Consider the following 15,322-nt stretch of genomic DNA (forward strand, 5'->3'; position numbering starts at 1 on the left):
TCGTATCCAGTGCCCGGTGGCCTGGAGTGGCCGGCTGCCTGCTGAAATTCCGAACGGATCAGGATACGTCCCAGATGCAAGGTGCCCCCACTAGCACCTGTGGCTGGTTTGACAGTGCCAAGTGCCTCCTGCAAACTGACATCAGGAACCTGTCCTGGTAACTTTGGTTTCTCTGGGAAAAGGTCATCGTACATGTCTAGGGCCTGGTGGCCCGGAGTGGCCGGCTGCCTGCTGAAATTCCGCACGGATCAGGATGCCTCCCAGACCGAAAGTACCACCACAGGCAACTGTGGCTGGTTTGACAGTGCCAAGAGCCTCCTGCAAACTGACATCAGGAACCTGGCCTGGTGACTTTTGTTTCTCTGGGGAAAGGCCATGGTTCGTGTCCAGTGCCCGGTGGCCTGGAGTGGCCGGCTGCCTGCTGAAATTCCGCACGGATCAGGATACCTCCCAGATGCAAGGTGCCCCCACAGGCAACTCTGGCTGGCTTGACAGTGCCAAGTGCCTCCTGCAAACTGACATCAGGAACCTGGCCTGGTGACTTTTGTTTCTCTGGGGAAAGGCCATTGTAGGTGTCCAGGACCTGGAGGCCCGTAGTGGCCGGCTGCCTGCTGAAATTCCGCACGGATCAGGATGCCTCCCAGACCGAAAGTACCACCACAGGCAACTGTGGCTGGTTTGACAGTGCCAAGTACCTCCTGCAAACTGACATCAGGAACCAGGCCTGGTGACTTTTGTTTCTCTGGGGAAAGGCCATGGTTCATATCCAGTGCCCGGTGGCCTGGAGTGGCCGGCTGCCTGCAGAAATTGCGCACGGATCAGGATGCCTCCCAGACCGAAAGTACCACCACAGGCAACTGTGGCTGGTTTGACAGTGCCAAGTGCCTCCTGCAAACTGACATCAGGAACCTGGCCTGGTGACTTTTGTTTCTCTGGGGAAAGGCCATGGTTCGTGTCCAGTGCCCGGTGGCCTGGAGTGGCCGGCTGCCTGCTGAAATTCCGCACGGATCAGGATACTTCCCATATGAAAAATGCCCCCAGAGGCAACTGTGGCTGGTTTGACAGTGCCAAGTGCCTCCTGCAAACTGACATCAGGAACCTGGCCTGGTGACTTTTGTTTCTCTGGGAAAAGACCATCATTCTTGTCCCGGGCACGGTGACCCGGAGTGGCCGGCTGCCTGCAGAAATTCCGAATGGATCAGGATACGTCCCAGATGCAAGGTGCCCCCACAGGCAACTGTGGCTGGTTTGACAGTGCCAAGTGCCTCCTGCAAACTGACATCAGGAACCTGGCCTGGTGACTTTTGTTTCTCTGGGAAAAGGCCATGGTTCGTGTCCAGTGCCCGGTGGCCTGGAGTGGCCGGCTGCCTGCTGAAATTCCGCACGGATCAGGATTCTTCCCATATGAAAAATGCCCCCAGAGGCACCTGCAGCTGGTTTGACAGTGCCAAGTGCCTCCTCCAAACTGACATCAGGAACCTGGCCTGGTGACTTTTGTTTCTCACAGAAACGTCCATCGTTGGTGTCCAGGGTCCGGTGGCCAGGAGAGGACTGGTGCCTGCTGAAATTCCGAACATCCCAATATACCAGCCTGAAGCAAGGTGCCACCACCGGTAACTGTGGCTGGTTGGACAGTGCGAAGTTCCTTTTGAAAATGCACATCAGGGACCTGGCCTGGCGAGTTTTGTTTCTCTGGGAAACGGCCATAGTTCCTGGGCAGGTTCCGATGGACCGTAGCCGCAGGGTGCTTCTTAAAATTCCGAATATCTCAAGATACCTCCCAGAAGCAAGGCACCACCAGAGGCAAGTGTGGCTGGTTTGACAGTGCCAAGTGCCTCCTGCAAACAGACATCGGAAAGCTGGGCTGGTCACTTTGGTTTCTCTGGGGAAAGGCCACGATCCATGTCCAAGGCCCAGTGGCCCGGAGTGGCCGGCTGCCTGCTGAAATTCTGCACGGATCAGGATGCCTGCGAGACGGATGGTACCCCCAGAGGCACCTGTGGCTGGTTTGACAGTGCCAAGTGCCTCCTGCAAACTGACATCAGGAACCTGGCCTGGTGACTTTTGTTTCTCAGGGGAAAGGCCATCGTTCCTCTCTAGGGCCTTCCGGCCCGTATTGGCCGGCTGCCTGCTGAAATTCCGCACAGATCAGGATAGCTCCCAGATGAAAGGAGCCCCCACAGGCAACTGTGGCTGGTTTGACAGTGCCAAGTGCCTCCTGCAAAGTGACATCAGGAACCTGGCCTGGTGATTTTTGTTTCTCTTTGGAAAGGCCATTGTATGTGTCCAGGGCCTGGTGGCCCGTAGAGACAGGCCGCCTCCTGAAATTCCGAACGGATCAGGATACCTCCCAGACCGATAGTACCACCACAGGCAACTGTGGCTGGTTTGACAGTGCCAAGTGCCTCCTGCAAACTGACATCGGAACCTGGCCTGGTGACTTTTGTTTCTCTGGGGAAAGGCCATCGTTCATGTCCAGGGACCTGTGGCCCGGAGTGGCCGGCTGCCTGCTGAAATTCCGAACAGATCAGGATGCCGCCAAGATGCAAGGTGCCCCCACAGACACCTGTGGCTGGTTTGACAGTGCCAAGTGCTTCCTGCAAACTGACATCAGGAACCTGGCCTGGTGACTTGTGTTTTCCTTTGCAAAGGACATTGTACGTGCCCAGGGCCTGTGGCCCGGAGTGGCCGGCCGCCTGCTGAAATTCCGAACGGATCAGGATACCTCCCAGACCGAAAGTACCACCACAGGCAACTGTGGCTGGTTTGACAGTGCCAAGTGCTTCCTGCAAACTGACATCAGGAACCAGGCCTGGTGACTTTTGTTTCTCTGGGGAAAGGCCATGGTTCGTGTCCAGTGCCCGGTGGCCTGGAGTGGCCGGCTGCCTGCTGAAATTCCGCACGGATCAGGATACTTCCCATATGAAAAATGCCCCCAGAGGCAACTGTGGGTGGTTTGACAGTGCCAAGTGCCTCCTGCAAACTGACATCAGGAACCTGGCCTGGTGACTTTTGTTTCTCTGGGGAAAGGCCATGGTTCGTATCCAGTGCCCGGTGGCCTGGAGTGGCCGGCTGCCTGCTGAAATTCCGAACGGATCAGGATACGTCCCAGATGCAAGGTGCCCCCACTAGCACCTGTGGCTGGTTTGACAGTGCCAAGTGCCTCCTGCAAACTGACATCAGGAACCTGTCCTGGTAACTTTGGTTTCTCTGGGAAAAGGTCATCGTACATGTCTAGGGCCTGGTGGCCCGGAGTGGCCGGCTGCCTGCTGAAATTCCGCACGGATCAGGATGCCTCCCAGACCGAAAGTACCACCACAGGCAACTGTGGCTGGTTTGACAGTGCCAAGAGCCTCCTGCAAACTGACATCAGGAACCTGGCCTGGTGACTTTTGTTTCTCTGGGGAAAGGCCATGGTTCGTGTCCAGTGCCCGGTGGCCTGGAGTGGCCGGCTGCCTGCTGAAATTCCGCACGGATCAGGATACCTCCCAGATGCAAGGTGCCCCCACAGGCAACTCTGGCTGGCTTGACAGTGCCAAGTGCCTCCTGCAAACTGACATCAGGAACCTGGCCTGGTGACTTTTGTTTCTCTGGGGAAAGGCCATTGTAGGTGTCCAGGACCTGGAGGCCCGTAGTGGCCGGCTGCCTGCTGAAATTCCGCACGGATCAGGATGCCTCCCAGACCGAAAGTACCACCACAGGCAACTGTGGCTGGTTTGACAGTGCCAAGTACCTCCTGCAAACTGACATCAGGAACCAGGCCTGGTGACTTTTGTTTCTCTGGGGAAAGGCCATGGTTCATATCCAGTGCCCGGTGGCCTGGAGTGGCCGGCTGCCTGCAGAAATTGCGCACGGATCAGGATGCCTCCCAGACCGAAAGTACCACCACAGGCAACTGTGGCTGGTTTGACAGTGCCAAGTGCCTCCTGCAAACTGACATCAGGAACCTGGCCTGGTGACTTTTGTTTCTCTGGGGAAAGGCCATGGTTCGTGTCCAGTGCCCGGTGGCCTGGAGTGGCCGGCTGCCTGCTGAAATTCCGCACGGATCAGGATACTTCCCATATGAAAAATGCCCCCAGAGGCAACTGTGGCTGGTTTGACAGTGCCAAGTGCCTCCTGCAAACTGACATCAGGAACCTGGCCTGGTGACTTTTGTTTCTCTGGGAAAAGACCATCATTCTTGTCCCGGGCACGGTGACCCGGAGTGGCCGGCTGCCTGCAGAAATTCCGAATGGATCAGGATACGTCCCAGATGCAAGGTGCCCCCACAGGCAACTGTGGCTGGTTTGACAGTGCCAAGTGCCTCCTGCAAACTGACATCAGGAACCTGGCCTGGTGACTTTTGTTTCTCTGGGAAAAGGCCATGGTTCGTGTCCAGTGCCCGGTGGCCTGGAGTGGCCGGCTGCCTGCTGAAATTCCGCACGGATCAGGATTCTTCCCATATGAAAAATGCCCCCAGAGGCACCTGCAGCTGGTTTGACAGTGCCAAGTGCCTCCTCCAAACTGACATCAGGAACCTGGCCTGGTGACTTTTGTTTCTCACAGAAACGTCCATCGTTGGTGTCCAGGGTCCGGTGGCCAGGAGAGGACTGGTGCCTGCTGAAATTCCGAACATCCCAATATACCAGCCTGAAGCAAGGTGCCACCACCGGTAACTGTGGCTGGTTGGACAGTGCGAAGTTCCTTTTGAAAATGCACATCAGGGACCTGGCCTGGCGAGTTTTGTTTCTCTGGGAAACGGCCATAGTTCCTGGGCAGGTTCCGATGGACCGTAGCCGCAGGGTGCTTCTTAAAATTCCGAATATCTCAAGATACCTCCCAGAAGCAAGGCACCACCAGAGGCAAGTGTGGCTGGTTTGACAGTGCCAAGTGCCTCCTGCAAACAGACATCGGAAAGCTGGGCTGGTCACTTTGGTTTCTCTGGGGAAAGGCCACGATCCATGTCCAAGGCCCAGTGGCCCGGAGTGGCCGGCTGCCTGCTGAAATTCTGCACGGATCAGGATGCCTGCGAGACGGATGGTACCCCCAGAGGCACCTGTGGCTGGTTTGACAGTGCCAAGTGCCTCCTGCAAACTGACATCAGGAACCTGGCCTGGTGACTTTTGTTTCTCAGGGGAAAGGCCATCGTTCCTCTCTAGGGCCTTCCGGCCCGTATTGGCCGGCTGCCTGCTGAAATTCCGCACAGATCAGGATAGCTCCCAGATGAAAGGAGCCCCCACAGGCAACTGTGGCTGGTTTGACAGTGCCAAGTGCCTCCTGCAAAGTGACATCAGGAACCTGGCCTGGTGATTTTTGTTTCTCTTTGGAAAGGCCATTGTATGTGTCCAGGGCCTGGTGGCCCGTAGAGACAGGCCGCCTCCTGAAATTCCGAACGGATCAGGATACCTCCCAGACCGATAGTACCACCACAGGCAACTGTGGCTGGTTTGACAGTGCCAAGTGCCTCCTGCAAACTGACATCGGAACCTGGCCTGGTGACTTTTGTTTCTCTGGGGAAAGGCCATCGTTCATGTCCAGGGACCTGTGGCCCGGAGTGGCCGGCTGCCTGCTGAAATTCCGAACAGATCAGGATGCCGCCAAGATGCAAGGTGCCCCCACAGACACCTGTGGCTGGTTTGACAGTGCCAAGTGCTTCCTGCAAACTGACATCAGGAACCTGGCCTGGTGACTTGTGTTTTCCTTTGCAAAGGACATTGTACGTGCCCAGGGCCTGTGGCCCGGAGTGGCCGGCCGCCTGCTGAAATTCCGAACGGATCAGGATACCTCCCAGACCGATAGTACCACCACAGGCAACTGTGGCTGGTTTGACAGTGCCAAGTGCCTCCTGCAAACTGACATCGGAACCTGTCCTGGTGACTTTTGTTGCTCTGGGGAAAGGCCCTCGATCGTGTCCAGTGCCCGCTGGCCCGGTGTGGCCGGCTGCCTGCTGAAATTCCGCACGCTTGAGGATACCTCCCAGATGCAATGTGCCCCCAGAGGCAACTGTGGCTGGTTTGACAGTGCCAAGTGCCTCCTGCAAACTGACATCAGGAACCTGGCCTGGTGACTTTTGTTTCTCTGGGGAAAGGCCATCATTCTTCTCATGGGCCCGGTAAACCGGAGTGGCCGGCTGCCTGCTGAAATTCCGAACGGATCAGGATACCTCCCAGATGCAAGGTGCCCCCACAGGCAACTGTGGCTGGTTTGACAGTGCCAAGTGCCTCCAGCAAACTGACATCAGGAACCTGGCCTGGTGACTTTTGTTTCTCTGGGGAAAGGCCATGGTTCGTGTCCAGTGCCCGGTGGCCTGGAGTGGCCGGCTGCCTGCTGAAATTCCGCACGGATCAGGATACCTCCAGGATGCAAGGTGCCCCCACAGGCAACTGTGGCTGGTTTGACAGTGCCAAGTGCCTCCTGCAAACTGACATCAGGAACCTGGCCTGGTAACTTTTGTTTCTCTGGGAAAAGGCCATCATTCTTGTCCGGGGCACGGTGGCCTGGAGTCGCCGGCTGCCTACTGAAATTCCGAACGGGTCAGGATACCTCCCAGATGCAAGGTGCCCCCACAGGCAACTGTGGCTGGTTTGACAGTGCCAATTGCCTCCTCCAAACTGACATCAGGAACCTGGCCTGGTGACTTTTGTTTCTCTGGGGAAAGGCCATCATTCTTACCCGGGGACCGGTGGCCCAGTGGCCCGGTGTTGCCGGCTGCCTGCTGAAATTCCGCACGGATCAGGATACCTCCCAGATGCAAGGTGCCCCCAGAGGCAACTCTGGCTGGTTTGACAGTGCCAAGTACCTCCTGCAAACTAACATCAGGAAGCTGCCCTGGTGACTTTTGTTTCTCTGGGAAAAGGCCATGGTTCGTGTCCAGTGCCCGGTGGCCTGGAGTGGCCGGCTGCCTGCTGAAATTCCGCACGGATCAGGATACCTCCCAGATGCAAGGTGCCCCCAGAGGCAACTGTGGCTGGTTTGACAGTGCCAAGTGCCTCCTGCAAACTGACATCAGGAACCTGGCCTGGTGACTTTTGTTTCTCTGGGGAAAGGCCATCGTTCATATCCTGGACCCGTAGGCCCGGAGTGGCCGGCTGCCTGCAGAAATTCCGCACGGATCAGGATACCGTCTAAATGAAAGGTGCCGCCCGAGGCAACTGTGGCTGGTTTGACAGTGCCAAGTGCCTCCTGCAAACTGACATCAGGAACCAGGCCTGGTGACTTTTGTTTCTCTGGGGAAAGGCCATGGTTCATATCCAGTGCCCGGTGGCCTGGAGTGGCCGGCTGCCTGCAGAAATTGCGCACGGATCAGGATGCCTCCCAGACCGAAAGTACCACCACAGGCAACTGTGGCTGGTTTGACAGTGCCAAGTGCCTCCTGCAAACTGACATCAGGAACCTGGCCTGGTGACTTTTGTTTCTCTGGGGAAAGGCCATGGTTCGTGTCCAGTGCCCGGTGGCCTGGAGTGGCCGGCTGCCTGCTGAAATTCCGCACGGATCAGGATACTTCCCATATGAAAAATGCCCCCAGAGGCAACTGTGGCTGGTTTGACAGTGCCAAGTGCCTCCTGCAAACTGACATCAGGAACCTGGCCTGGTGACTTTTGTTTCTCTGGGAAAAGACCATCATTCTTGTCCCGGGCACGGTGACCCGGAGTGGCCGGCTGCCTGCAGAAATTCCGAATGGATCAGGATACGTCCCAGATGCAAGGTGCCCCCACAGGCAACTGTGGCTGGTTTGACAGTGCCAAGTGCCTCCTGCAAACTGACATCAGGAACCTGGCCTGGTGACTTTTGTTTCTCTGGGAAAAGGCCATGGTTCGTGTCCAGTGCCCGGTGGCCTGGAGTGGCCGGCTGCCTGCTGAAATTCCGCACGGATCAGGATTCTTCCCATATGAAAAATGCCCCCAGAGGCACCTGCAGCTGGTTTGACAGTGCCAAGTGCCTCCTCCAAACTGACATCAGGAACCTGGCCTGGTGACTTTTGTTTCTCACAGAAACGTCCATCGTTGGTGTCCAGGGTCCGGTGGCCAGGAGAGGACTGGTGCCTGCTGAAATTCCGAACATCCCAATATACCAGCCTGAAGCAAGGTGCCACCACCGGTAACTGTGGCTGGTTGGACAGTGCGAAGTTCCTTTTGAAAATGCACATCAGGGACCTGGCCTGGCGAGTTTTGTTTCTCTGGGAAACGGCCATAGTTCCTGGGCAGGTTCCGATGGACCGTAGCCGCAGGGTGCTTCTTAAAATTCCGAATATCTCAAGATACCTCCCAGAAGCAAGGCACCACCAGAGGCAAGTGTGGCTGGTTTGACAGTGCCAAGTGCCTCCTGCAAACAGACATCGGAAAGCTGGGCTGGTCACTTTGGTTTCTCTGGGGAAAGGCCACGATCCATGTCCAAGGCCCAGTGGCCCAGAGTGGCCGGCTGCCTGCTGAAATTCTGCACGGATCAGGATGCCTGCGAGACGGATGGTACCCCCAGAGGCACCTGTGGCTGGTTTGACAGTGCCAAGTGCCTCCTGCAAACTGACATCAGGAACCTGGCCTGGTGACTTTTGTTTCTCTGGGGAAAGGCCATCATTCTTCTCATGGGCCCGGTAAACCGGAGTGGCCGGCTGCCTGCTGAAATTCCGAACGGATCAGGATACCTCCCAGATGCAAGGTGCCCCCACAGGCAACTGTGGCTGGTTTGACAGTGCCAAGTGCCTCCAGCAAACTGACATCAGGAACCTGGCCTGGTGACTTTTGTTTCTCTGGGGAAAGGCCATGGTTCGTGTCCAGTGCCCGGTGGCCTGGAGTGGCCGGCTGCCTGCTGAAATTCCGCACGGATCAGGATACCTCCAGGATGCAAGGTGCCCCCACAGGCAACTGTGGCTGGTTTGACAGTGCCAAGTGCCTCCTGCAAACTGACATCAGGAACCTGGCCTGGTAACTTTTGTTTCTCTGGGAAAAGGCCATCATTCTTGTCCGGGGCACGGTGGCCTGGAGTCGCCGGCTGCCTACTGAAATTCCGAACGGGTCAGGATACCTCCCAGATGCAAGGTGCCCCCACAGGCAACTGTGGCTGGTTTGACAGTGCCAATTGCCTCCTCCAAACTGACATCAGGAACCTGGCCTGGTGACTTTTGTTTCTCTGGGGAAAGGCCATCATTCTTACCCGGGGACCGGTGGCCCAGTGGCCCGGTGTTGCCGGCTGCCTGCTGAAATTCCGCACGGATCAGGATACCTCCCAGATGCAAGGTGCCCCCAGAGGCAACTCTGGCTGGTTTGACAGTGCCAAGTACCTCCTGCAAACTAACATCAGGAAGCTGCCCTGGTGACTTTTGTTTCTCTGGGAAAAGGCCATGGTTCGTGTCCAGTGCCCGGTGGCCTGGAGTGGCCGGCTGCCTGCTGAAATTCCGCACGGATCAGGATACGTCCCAGATGCAAGGTGCCCCCAGAGGCAACTGTGGCTGGTTTGACAGTGCCAAGTGCCTCCTGCAAACTGACATCAGGAACCTGGCCTGGTGACTTTTGTTTCTCTGGGGAAAGGCCATCGTTCATATCCTGGACCCGTAGGCCCGGAGTGGCCGGCTGCCTGCAGAAATTCCGCACGGATCAGGATACCGTCTAAATGAAAGGTGCCGCCCGAGGCAACTGTGGCTGGTTTGACAGTGCCAAGTGCCTCCTGCAAACTGACATCAGGAACCAGGCCTGGTGACTTTTGTTTCTCTGGGGAAAGGCCATGGTTCATATCCAGTGCCCGGTGGCCTGGAGTGGCCGGCTGCCTGCAGAAATTGCGCACGGATCAGGATGCCTCCCAGACCGAAAGTACCACCACAGGCAACTGTGGCTGGTTTGACAGTGCCAAGTGCCTCCTGCAAACTGACATCAGGAACCTGGCCTGGTGACTTTTGTTTCTCTGGGGAAAGGCCATGGTTCGTGTCCAGTGCCCGGTGGCCTGGAGTGGCCGGCTGCCTGCTGAAATTCCGCACGGATCAGGATACTTCCCATATGAAAAATGCCCCCAGAGGCAACTGTGGCTGGTTTGACAGTGCCAAGTGCCTCCTGCAAACTGACATCAGGAACCTGGCCTGGTGACTTTTGTTTCTCTGGGAAAAGACCATCATTCTTGTCCCGGGCACGGTGACCCGGAGTGGCCGGCTGCCTGCAGAAATTCCGAATGGATCAGGATACGTCCCAGATGCAAGGTGCCCCCACAGGCAACTGTGGCTGGTTTGACAGTGCCAAGTGCCTCCTGCAAACTGACATCAGGAACCTGGCCTGGTGACTTTTGTTTCTCTGGGAAAAGGCCATGGTTCGTGTCCAGTGCCCGGTGGCCTGGAGTGGCCGGCTGCCTGCTGAAATTCCGCACGGATCAGGATTCTTCCCATATGAAAAATGCCCCCAGAGGCACCTGCAGCTGGTTTGACAGTGCCAAGTGCCTCCTCCAAACTGACATCAGGAACCTGGCCTGGTGACTTTTGTTTCTCACAGAAACGTCCATCGTTGGTGTCCAGGGTCCGGTGGCCAGGAGAGGACTGGTGCCTGCTGAAATTCCGAACATCCCAATATACCAGCCTGAAGCAAGGTGCCACCACCGGTAACTGTGGCTGGTTGGACAGTGCGAAGTTCCTTTTGAAAATGCACATCAGGGACCTGGCCTGGCGAGTTTTGTTTCTCTGGGAAACGGCCATAGTTCCTGGGCAGGTTCCGATGGACCGTAGCCGCAGGGTGCTTCTTAAAATTCCGAATATCTCAAGATACCTCCCAGAAGCAAGGCACCACCAGAGGCAAGTGTGGCTGGTTTGACAGTGCCAAGTGCCTCCTGCAAACAGACATCGGAAAGCTGGGCTGGTCACTTTGGTTTCTCTGGGGAAAGGCCACGATCCATGTCCAAGGCCCAGTGGCCCAGAGTGGCCGGCTGCCTGCTGAAATTCTGCACGGATCAGGATGCCTGCGAGACGGATGGTACCCCCAGAGGCACCTGTGGCTGGTTTGACAGTGCCAAGTGCCTCCTGCAAACTGACATCAGGAACCTGGCCTGGTGACTTTTGTTTCTCAGGGGAAAGGCCATCGTTCCTCTCTAGGGCCTTCCGGCCCGTATTGGCCGGCTGCCTGCTGAAATTCCGCACAGATCAGGATAGCTCCCAGATGAAAGGAGCCCCCACAGGCAACTGTGGCTGGTTTGACAGTGCCAAGTGCCTCCTGCAAAGTGACATCAGGAACCTGGCCTGGTGATTTTTGTTTCTCTTTGGAAAGGCCATTGTATGTGTCCAGGGCCTGGTGGCCCGTAGAGACAGGCCGCCTGCTGAAATTCCGAACGGATCAGGATACCTCCCAGACCGATAGTACCACCACAGGCAACTGTGGCTGGTTTGACAGTGCCAAGTGCCTCCTGCAAACTGACATCGGAACCTGGCCTGGTGACTTTTGTTTCTCTGGGGAAAGGCCATCGTTCATGTCCAGGGACCTGTGGCCCGGAGTGGCCGGCTGCCTGCTGAAATTCCGAACAGATCAGGATGCCGCCAAGATGCAAGGTGCCCCCACAGACACCTGTGGCTGGTTTGACAGTGCCAAGTGCTTCCTGCAAACTGACATCAGGAACCTGGCCTGGTGACTTGTGTTTTCCTTTGCAAAGGACATTGTACGTGCCCAGGGCCTGTGGCCCGGAGTGGCCGGCCGCCTGCTGAAATTCCGAACGGATCAGGATACCTCCCAGACCGATAGTACCACCACAGGCAACTGTGGCTGGTTTGACAGTGCCAAGTGCCTCCTGCAAACTGACATCGGAACCTGTCCTGGTGACTTTTGTTGCGCTGGGGAAAGGCCCTCGATCGTGTCCAGTGCCCGCTGGCCCGGTGTGGCCGGCTGCCTGCTGAAATTCCGCACGCTTGAGGATACCTCCCAGATGCAATGTGCCCCCAGAGGCAACTGTGGCTGGTTTGACAGTGCCAAGTGCCTCCTGCAAACTGACATCAGGAACCTGGCCTGGTGACTTTTGTTTCTCTGGGGAAAGGCCATCATTCTTCTCATGGGCCCGGTAAACCGGAGTGGCCGGCTGCCTGCTGAAATTCCGAACGGATCAGGATACCTCCCAGATGCAAGGTGCCCCCACAGGCAACTGTGGCTGGTTTGACAGTGCCAAGTGCCTCCAGCAAACTGACATCAGGAACCTGGCCTGGTGACTTTTGTTTCTCTGGGGAAAGGCCATGGTTCGTGTCCAGTGCCCGGTGGCCTGGAGTGGCCGGCTGCCTGCTGAAATTCCGCACGGATCAGGATACCTCCAGGATGCAAGGTGCCCCCACAGGCAACTGTGGCTGGTTTGACAGTGCCAAGTGCCTCCTGCAAACTGACATCAGGAACCTGGCCTGGTAACTTTTGTTTCTCTGGGAAAAGGCCATCATTCTTGTGCGGGGCACGGTGGCCTGGAGTCGCCGGCTGCCTACTGAAATTCCGAACGGATCAGGATACGTCCCAGATGCAAGGTGCCCCCACTAGCACCTGTGGCTGGTTTGACAGTGCCAAGTGCCTCCTGCAAACTGACATCAGGAACCTGTCCTGGTAACTTTGGTTTCTCTGGGAAAAGGTCATCGTACATGTCTAGGGCCTGGTGGCCCGGAGTGGCCGGCTGCCTGCTGAAATTCCTCATGGACCAGGATGCCTCTCCGACCGAAAGTACCACCACAGGCAACTGTGGCTGGTTTGACAGTGCCAAGAGCCTCCTGCAAACTGACATCAGGAACCAGGCCTGGTGACTTTTGTTTCTCTGGGGAAAGGCCATGGTTCGTGTCCAGTGCCCGGTGGCCTGGAGTGGCCGGCTGCCTGCTGAAATTCCGCACGGATCAGGATACCTCCAGGATGCAAGGTGCCCCCACAGGCAACTCTGGCTGGCTTGACAGTGCCAAGTGCCTCCTGCAAACTGACATCAGGAACCTGGCCTGGTGACTTTTGTTTCTCTGGGGAAAGGCCATTGTAGGTGTCCAGGGCCTGGAGGCCCGTAGTGGCCGGCTGCCTGCTGAAATTCCGCACGGATCAGGATGCCTCCCAGACCGAAAGTACCACCACAGGCAACTGTGGCTGGTTTGACAGTGCCAAGTACCTCCTGCAAACTGACATCAGGAACCAGGCCTGGTGACTTTTGTTTCTCTGGGGAAAGGCCATGGTTCATATCCAGTGCCCGGTGGCCTGGAGTGGCCGGCTGCCTGCAGAAATTCCGCACGGATCAGGATGCCTCCCAGACCGAAAGTACCACCACAGGCAACTGTGGCTGGTTTGACAGTGCCAAGTGCCTCCTGCAAACTGACATCAGGAACCTGGCCTGGTGACTTTTGTTTCTCTGGGGAAAGGCCATGGTTCGTGTCCAGTGCCCGGTGGCCTGGAGTGGCCGGCTGCCTGCTGAAATTCCGCACGGATCAGGATACTTCCCATATGAAAAATGCCCCCAGAGGCAACTGTGGCTGGTTTGACAGTGCCAAGTGCCTCCTGCAAACTGACATCAGGAACCTGGCCTGGTGACTTTTGTTTCTCTGGGAAAAGACCATCATTCTTGTCCCGGGCACGGTGACCCGGAGTGGCCGGCTGCCTGCAGAAATTCCGAATGGATCAGGATACGTCCCAGATGCAAGGTGCCCCCACAGGCAACTGTGGCTGGTTTGACAGTGCCAAGTGCCTCCTGCAAACTGACATCAGGAACCTGGCCTGGTGACTTTTGTTTCTCTGGGAAAAGGCCATGGTTCGTGTCCAGTGCCCGGTGGCCTGGAGTGGCCGGCTGCCTGCTGAAATTCCGCACGGATCAGGATTCTTCCCATATGAAAAATGCCCCCAGAGGCACCTGCAGCTGGTTTGACAGTGCCAAGTGCCTCCTCCAAACTGACATCAGGAACCTGGCCTGGTGACTTTTGTTTCTCACAGAAACGTCCATCGTTGGTGTCCAGGGTCCGGTGGCCAGGAGAGGACTGGTGCCTGCTGAAATTCCGAACATCCCAATATACCAGCCTGAAGCAAGGTGCCACCACCGGTAACTGTGGCTGGTTGGACAGTGCGAAGTTCCTTTTGAAAATGCACATCAGGGACCTGGCCTGGCGAGTTTTGTTTCTCTGGGAAACGGCCATAGTTCCTGGGCAGGTTCCGATGGACCGTAGCCGCAGGGTGCTTCTTAAAATTCCGAATATCTCAAGATACCTCCCAGAAGCAAGGCACCACCAGAGGCAAGTGTGGCTGGTTTGACAGTGCCAAGTGCCTCCTGCAAACAGACATCGGAAAGCTGGGCTGGTCACTTTGGTTTCTCTGGGGAAAGGCCACGATCCATGTCCAAGGCCCAGTGGCCCGGAGTGGCCGGCTGCCTGCTGAAATTCTGCACGGATCAGGATGCCTGCGAGACGGATGGTACCCCCAGAGGCACCTGTGGCTGGTTTGACAGTGCCAAGTGCCTCCTGCAAACTGACATCAGGAACCTGGCCTGGTGACTTTTGTTTCTCAGGGGAAAGGCCATCGTTCCTCTCTAGGGCCTTCCGGCCCGTATTGGCCGGCTGCCTGCTGAAATTCCGCACAGATCAGGATAGCTCCCAGATGAAAGGAGCCCCCACAGGCAACTGTGGCTGGTTTGACAGTGCCAAGTGCCTCCTGCAAAGTGACATCAGGAACCTGGCCTGGTGATTTTTGTTTCTCTTTGGAAAGGCCATTGTATGTGTCCAGGGCCTGGTGGCCCGTAGAGACAGGCCGCCTGCTGAAATTCCGAACGGATCAGGATACCTCCCAGACCGATAGTACCACCACAGGCAACTGTGGCTGGTTTGACAGTGCCAAGTGCCTCCTGCAAACTGACATCGGAACCTGGCCTGGTGACTTTTGTTTCTCTGGGGAAAGGCCATCGTTCATGTCCAGGGACCTGTGGCCCGGAGTGGCCGGCTGCCTGCTGAAATTCCGAACAGATCAGGATGCCGCCAAGATGCAAGGTGCCCCCACAGACACCTGTGGCTGGTTTGACAGTGCCAAGTGCTTCCTGCAAACTGACATCAGGAACCTGGCCTGGTGACTTGTGTTTTCCTTTGCAAAGGACATTGTACGTGCCCAGGGCCTGTGGCCCGGAGTGGCCGGCCGCCTGCTGAAATTCCGAACGGATCAGGATACCTCCCAGACCGATAGTACCACCACAGGCAACTGTGGCTGGTTTGACAGTGCCAAGTGCCTCCTGCAAACTGACATCGGAACCTGTCCTGGTGACTTTTGTTGCTCTGGGGAAAGGCCCTCGATCGTGTCCAGTGCCCGCTGGCCCGGTGTGGCCGGCTGCCTGCTGAAATTCCGCACGCTTGAGGATACCTCCCAGATGCAATGTGCCCCCAGAGGCAACTGTGGCTGGTTTGACAGTG

This window comes from Passer domesticus, chromosome 5 (genome assembly GCF_036417665.1).
Source record: "Passer domesticus isolate bPasDom1 chromosome 5, bPasDom1.hap1, whole genome shotgun sequence".
Lineage (NCBI taxonomy): Eukaryota > Metazoa > Chordata > Aves > Passeriformes > Passeridae > Passer > Passer domesticus.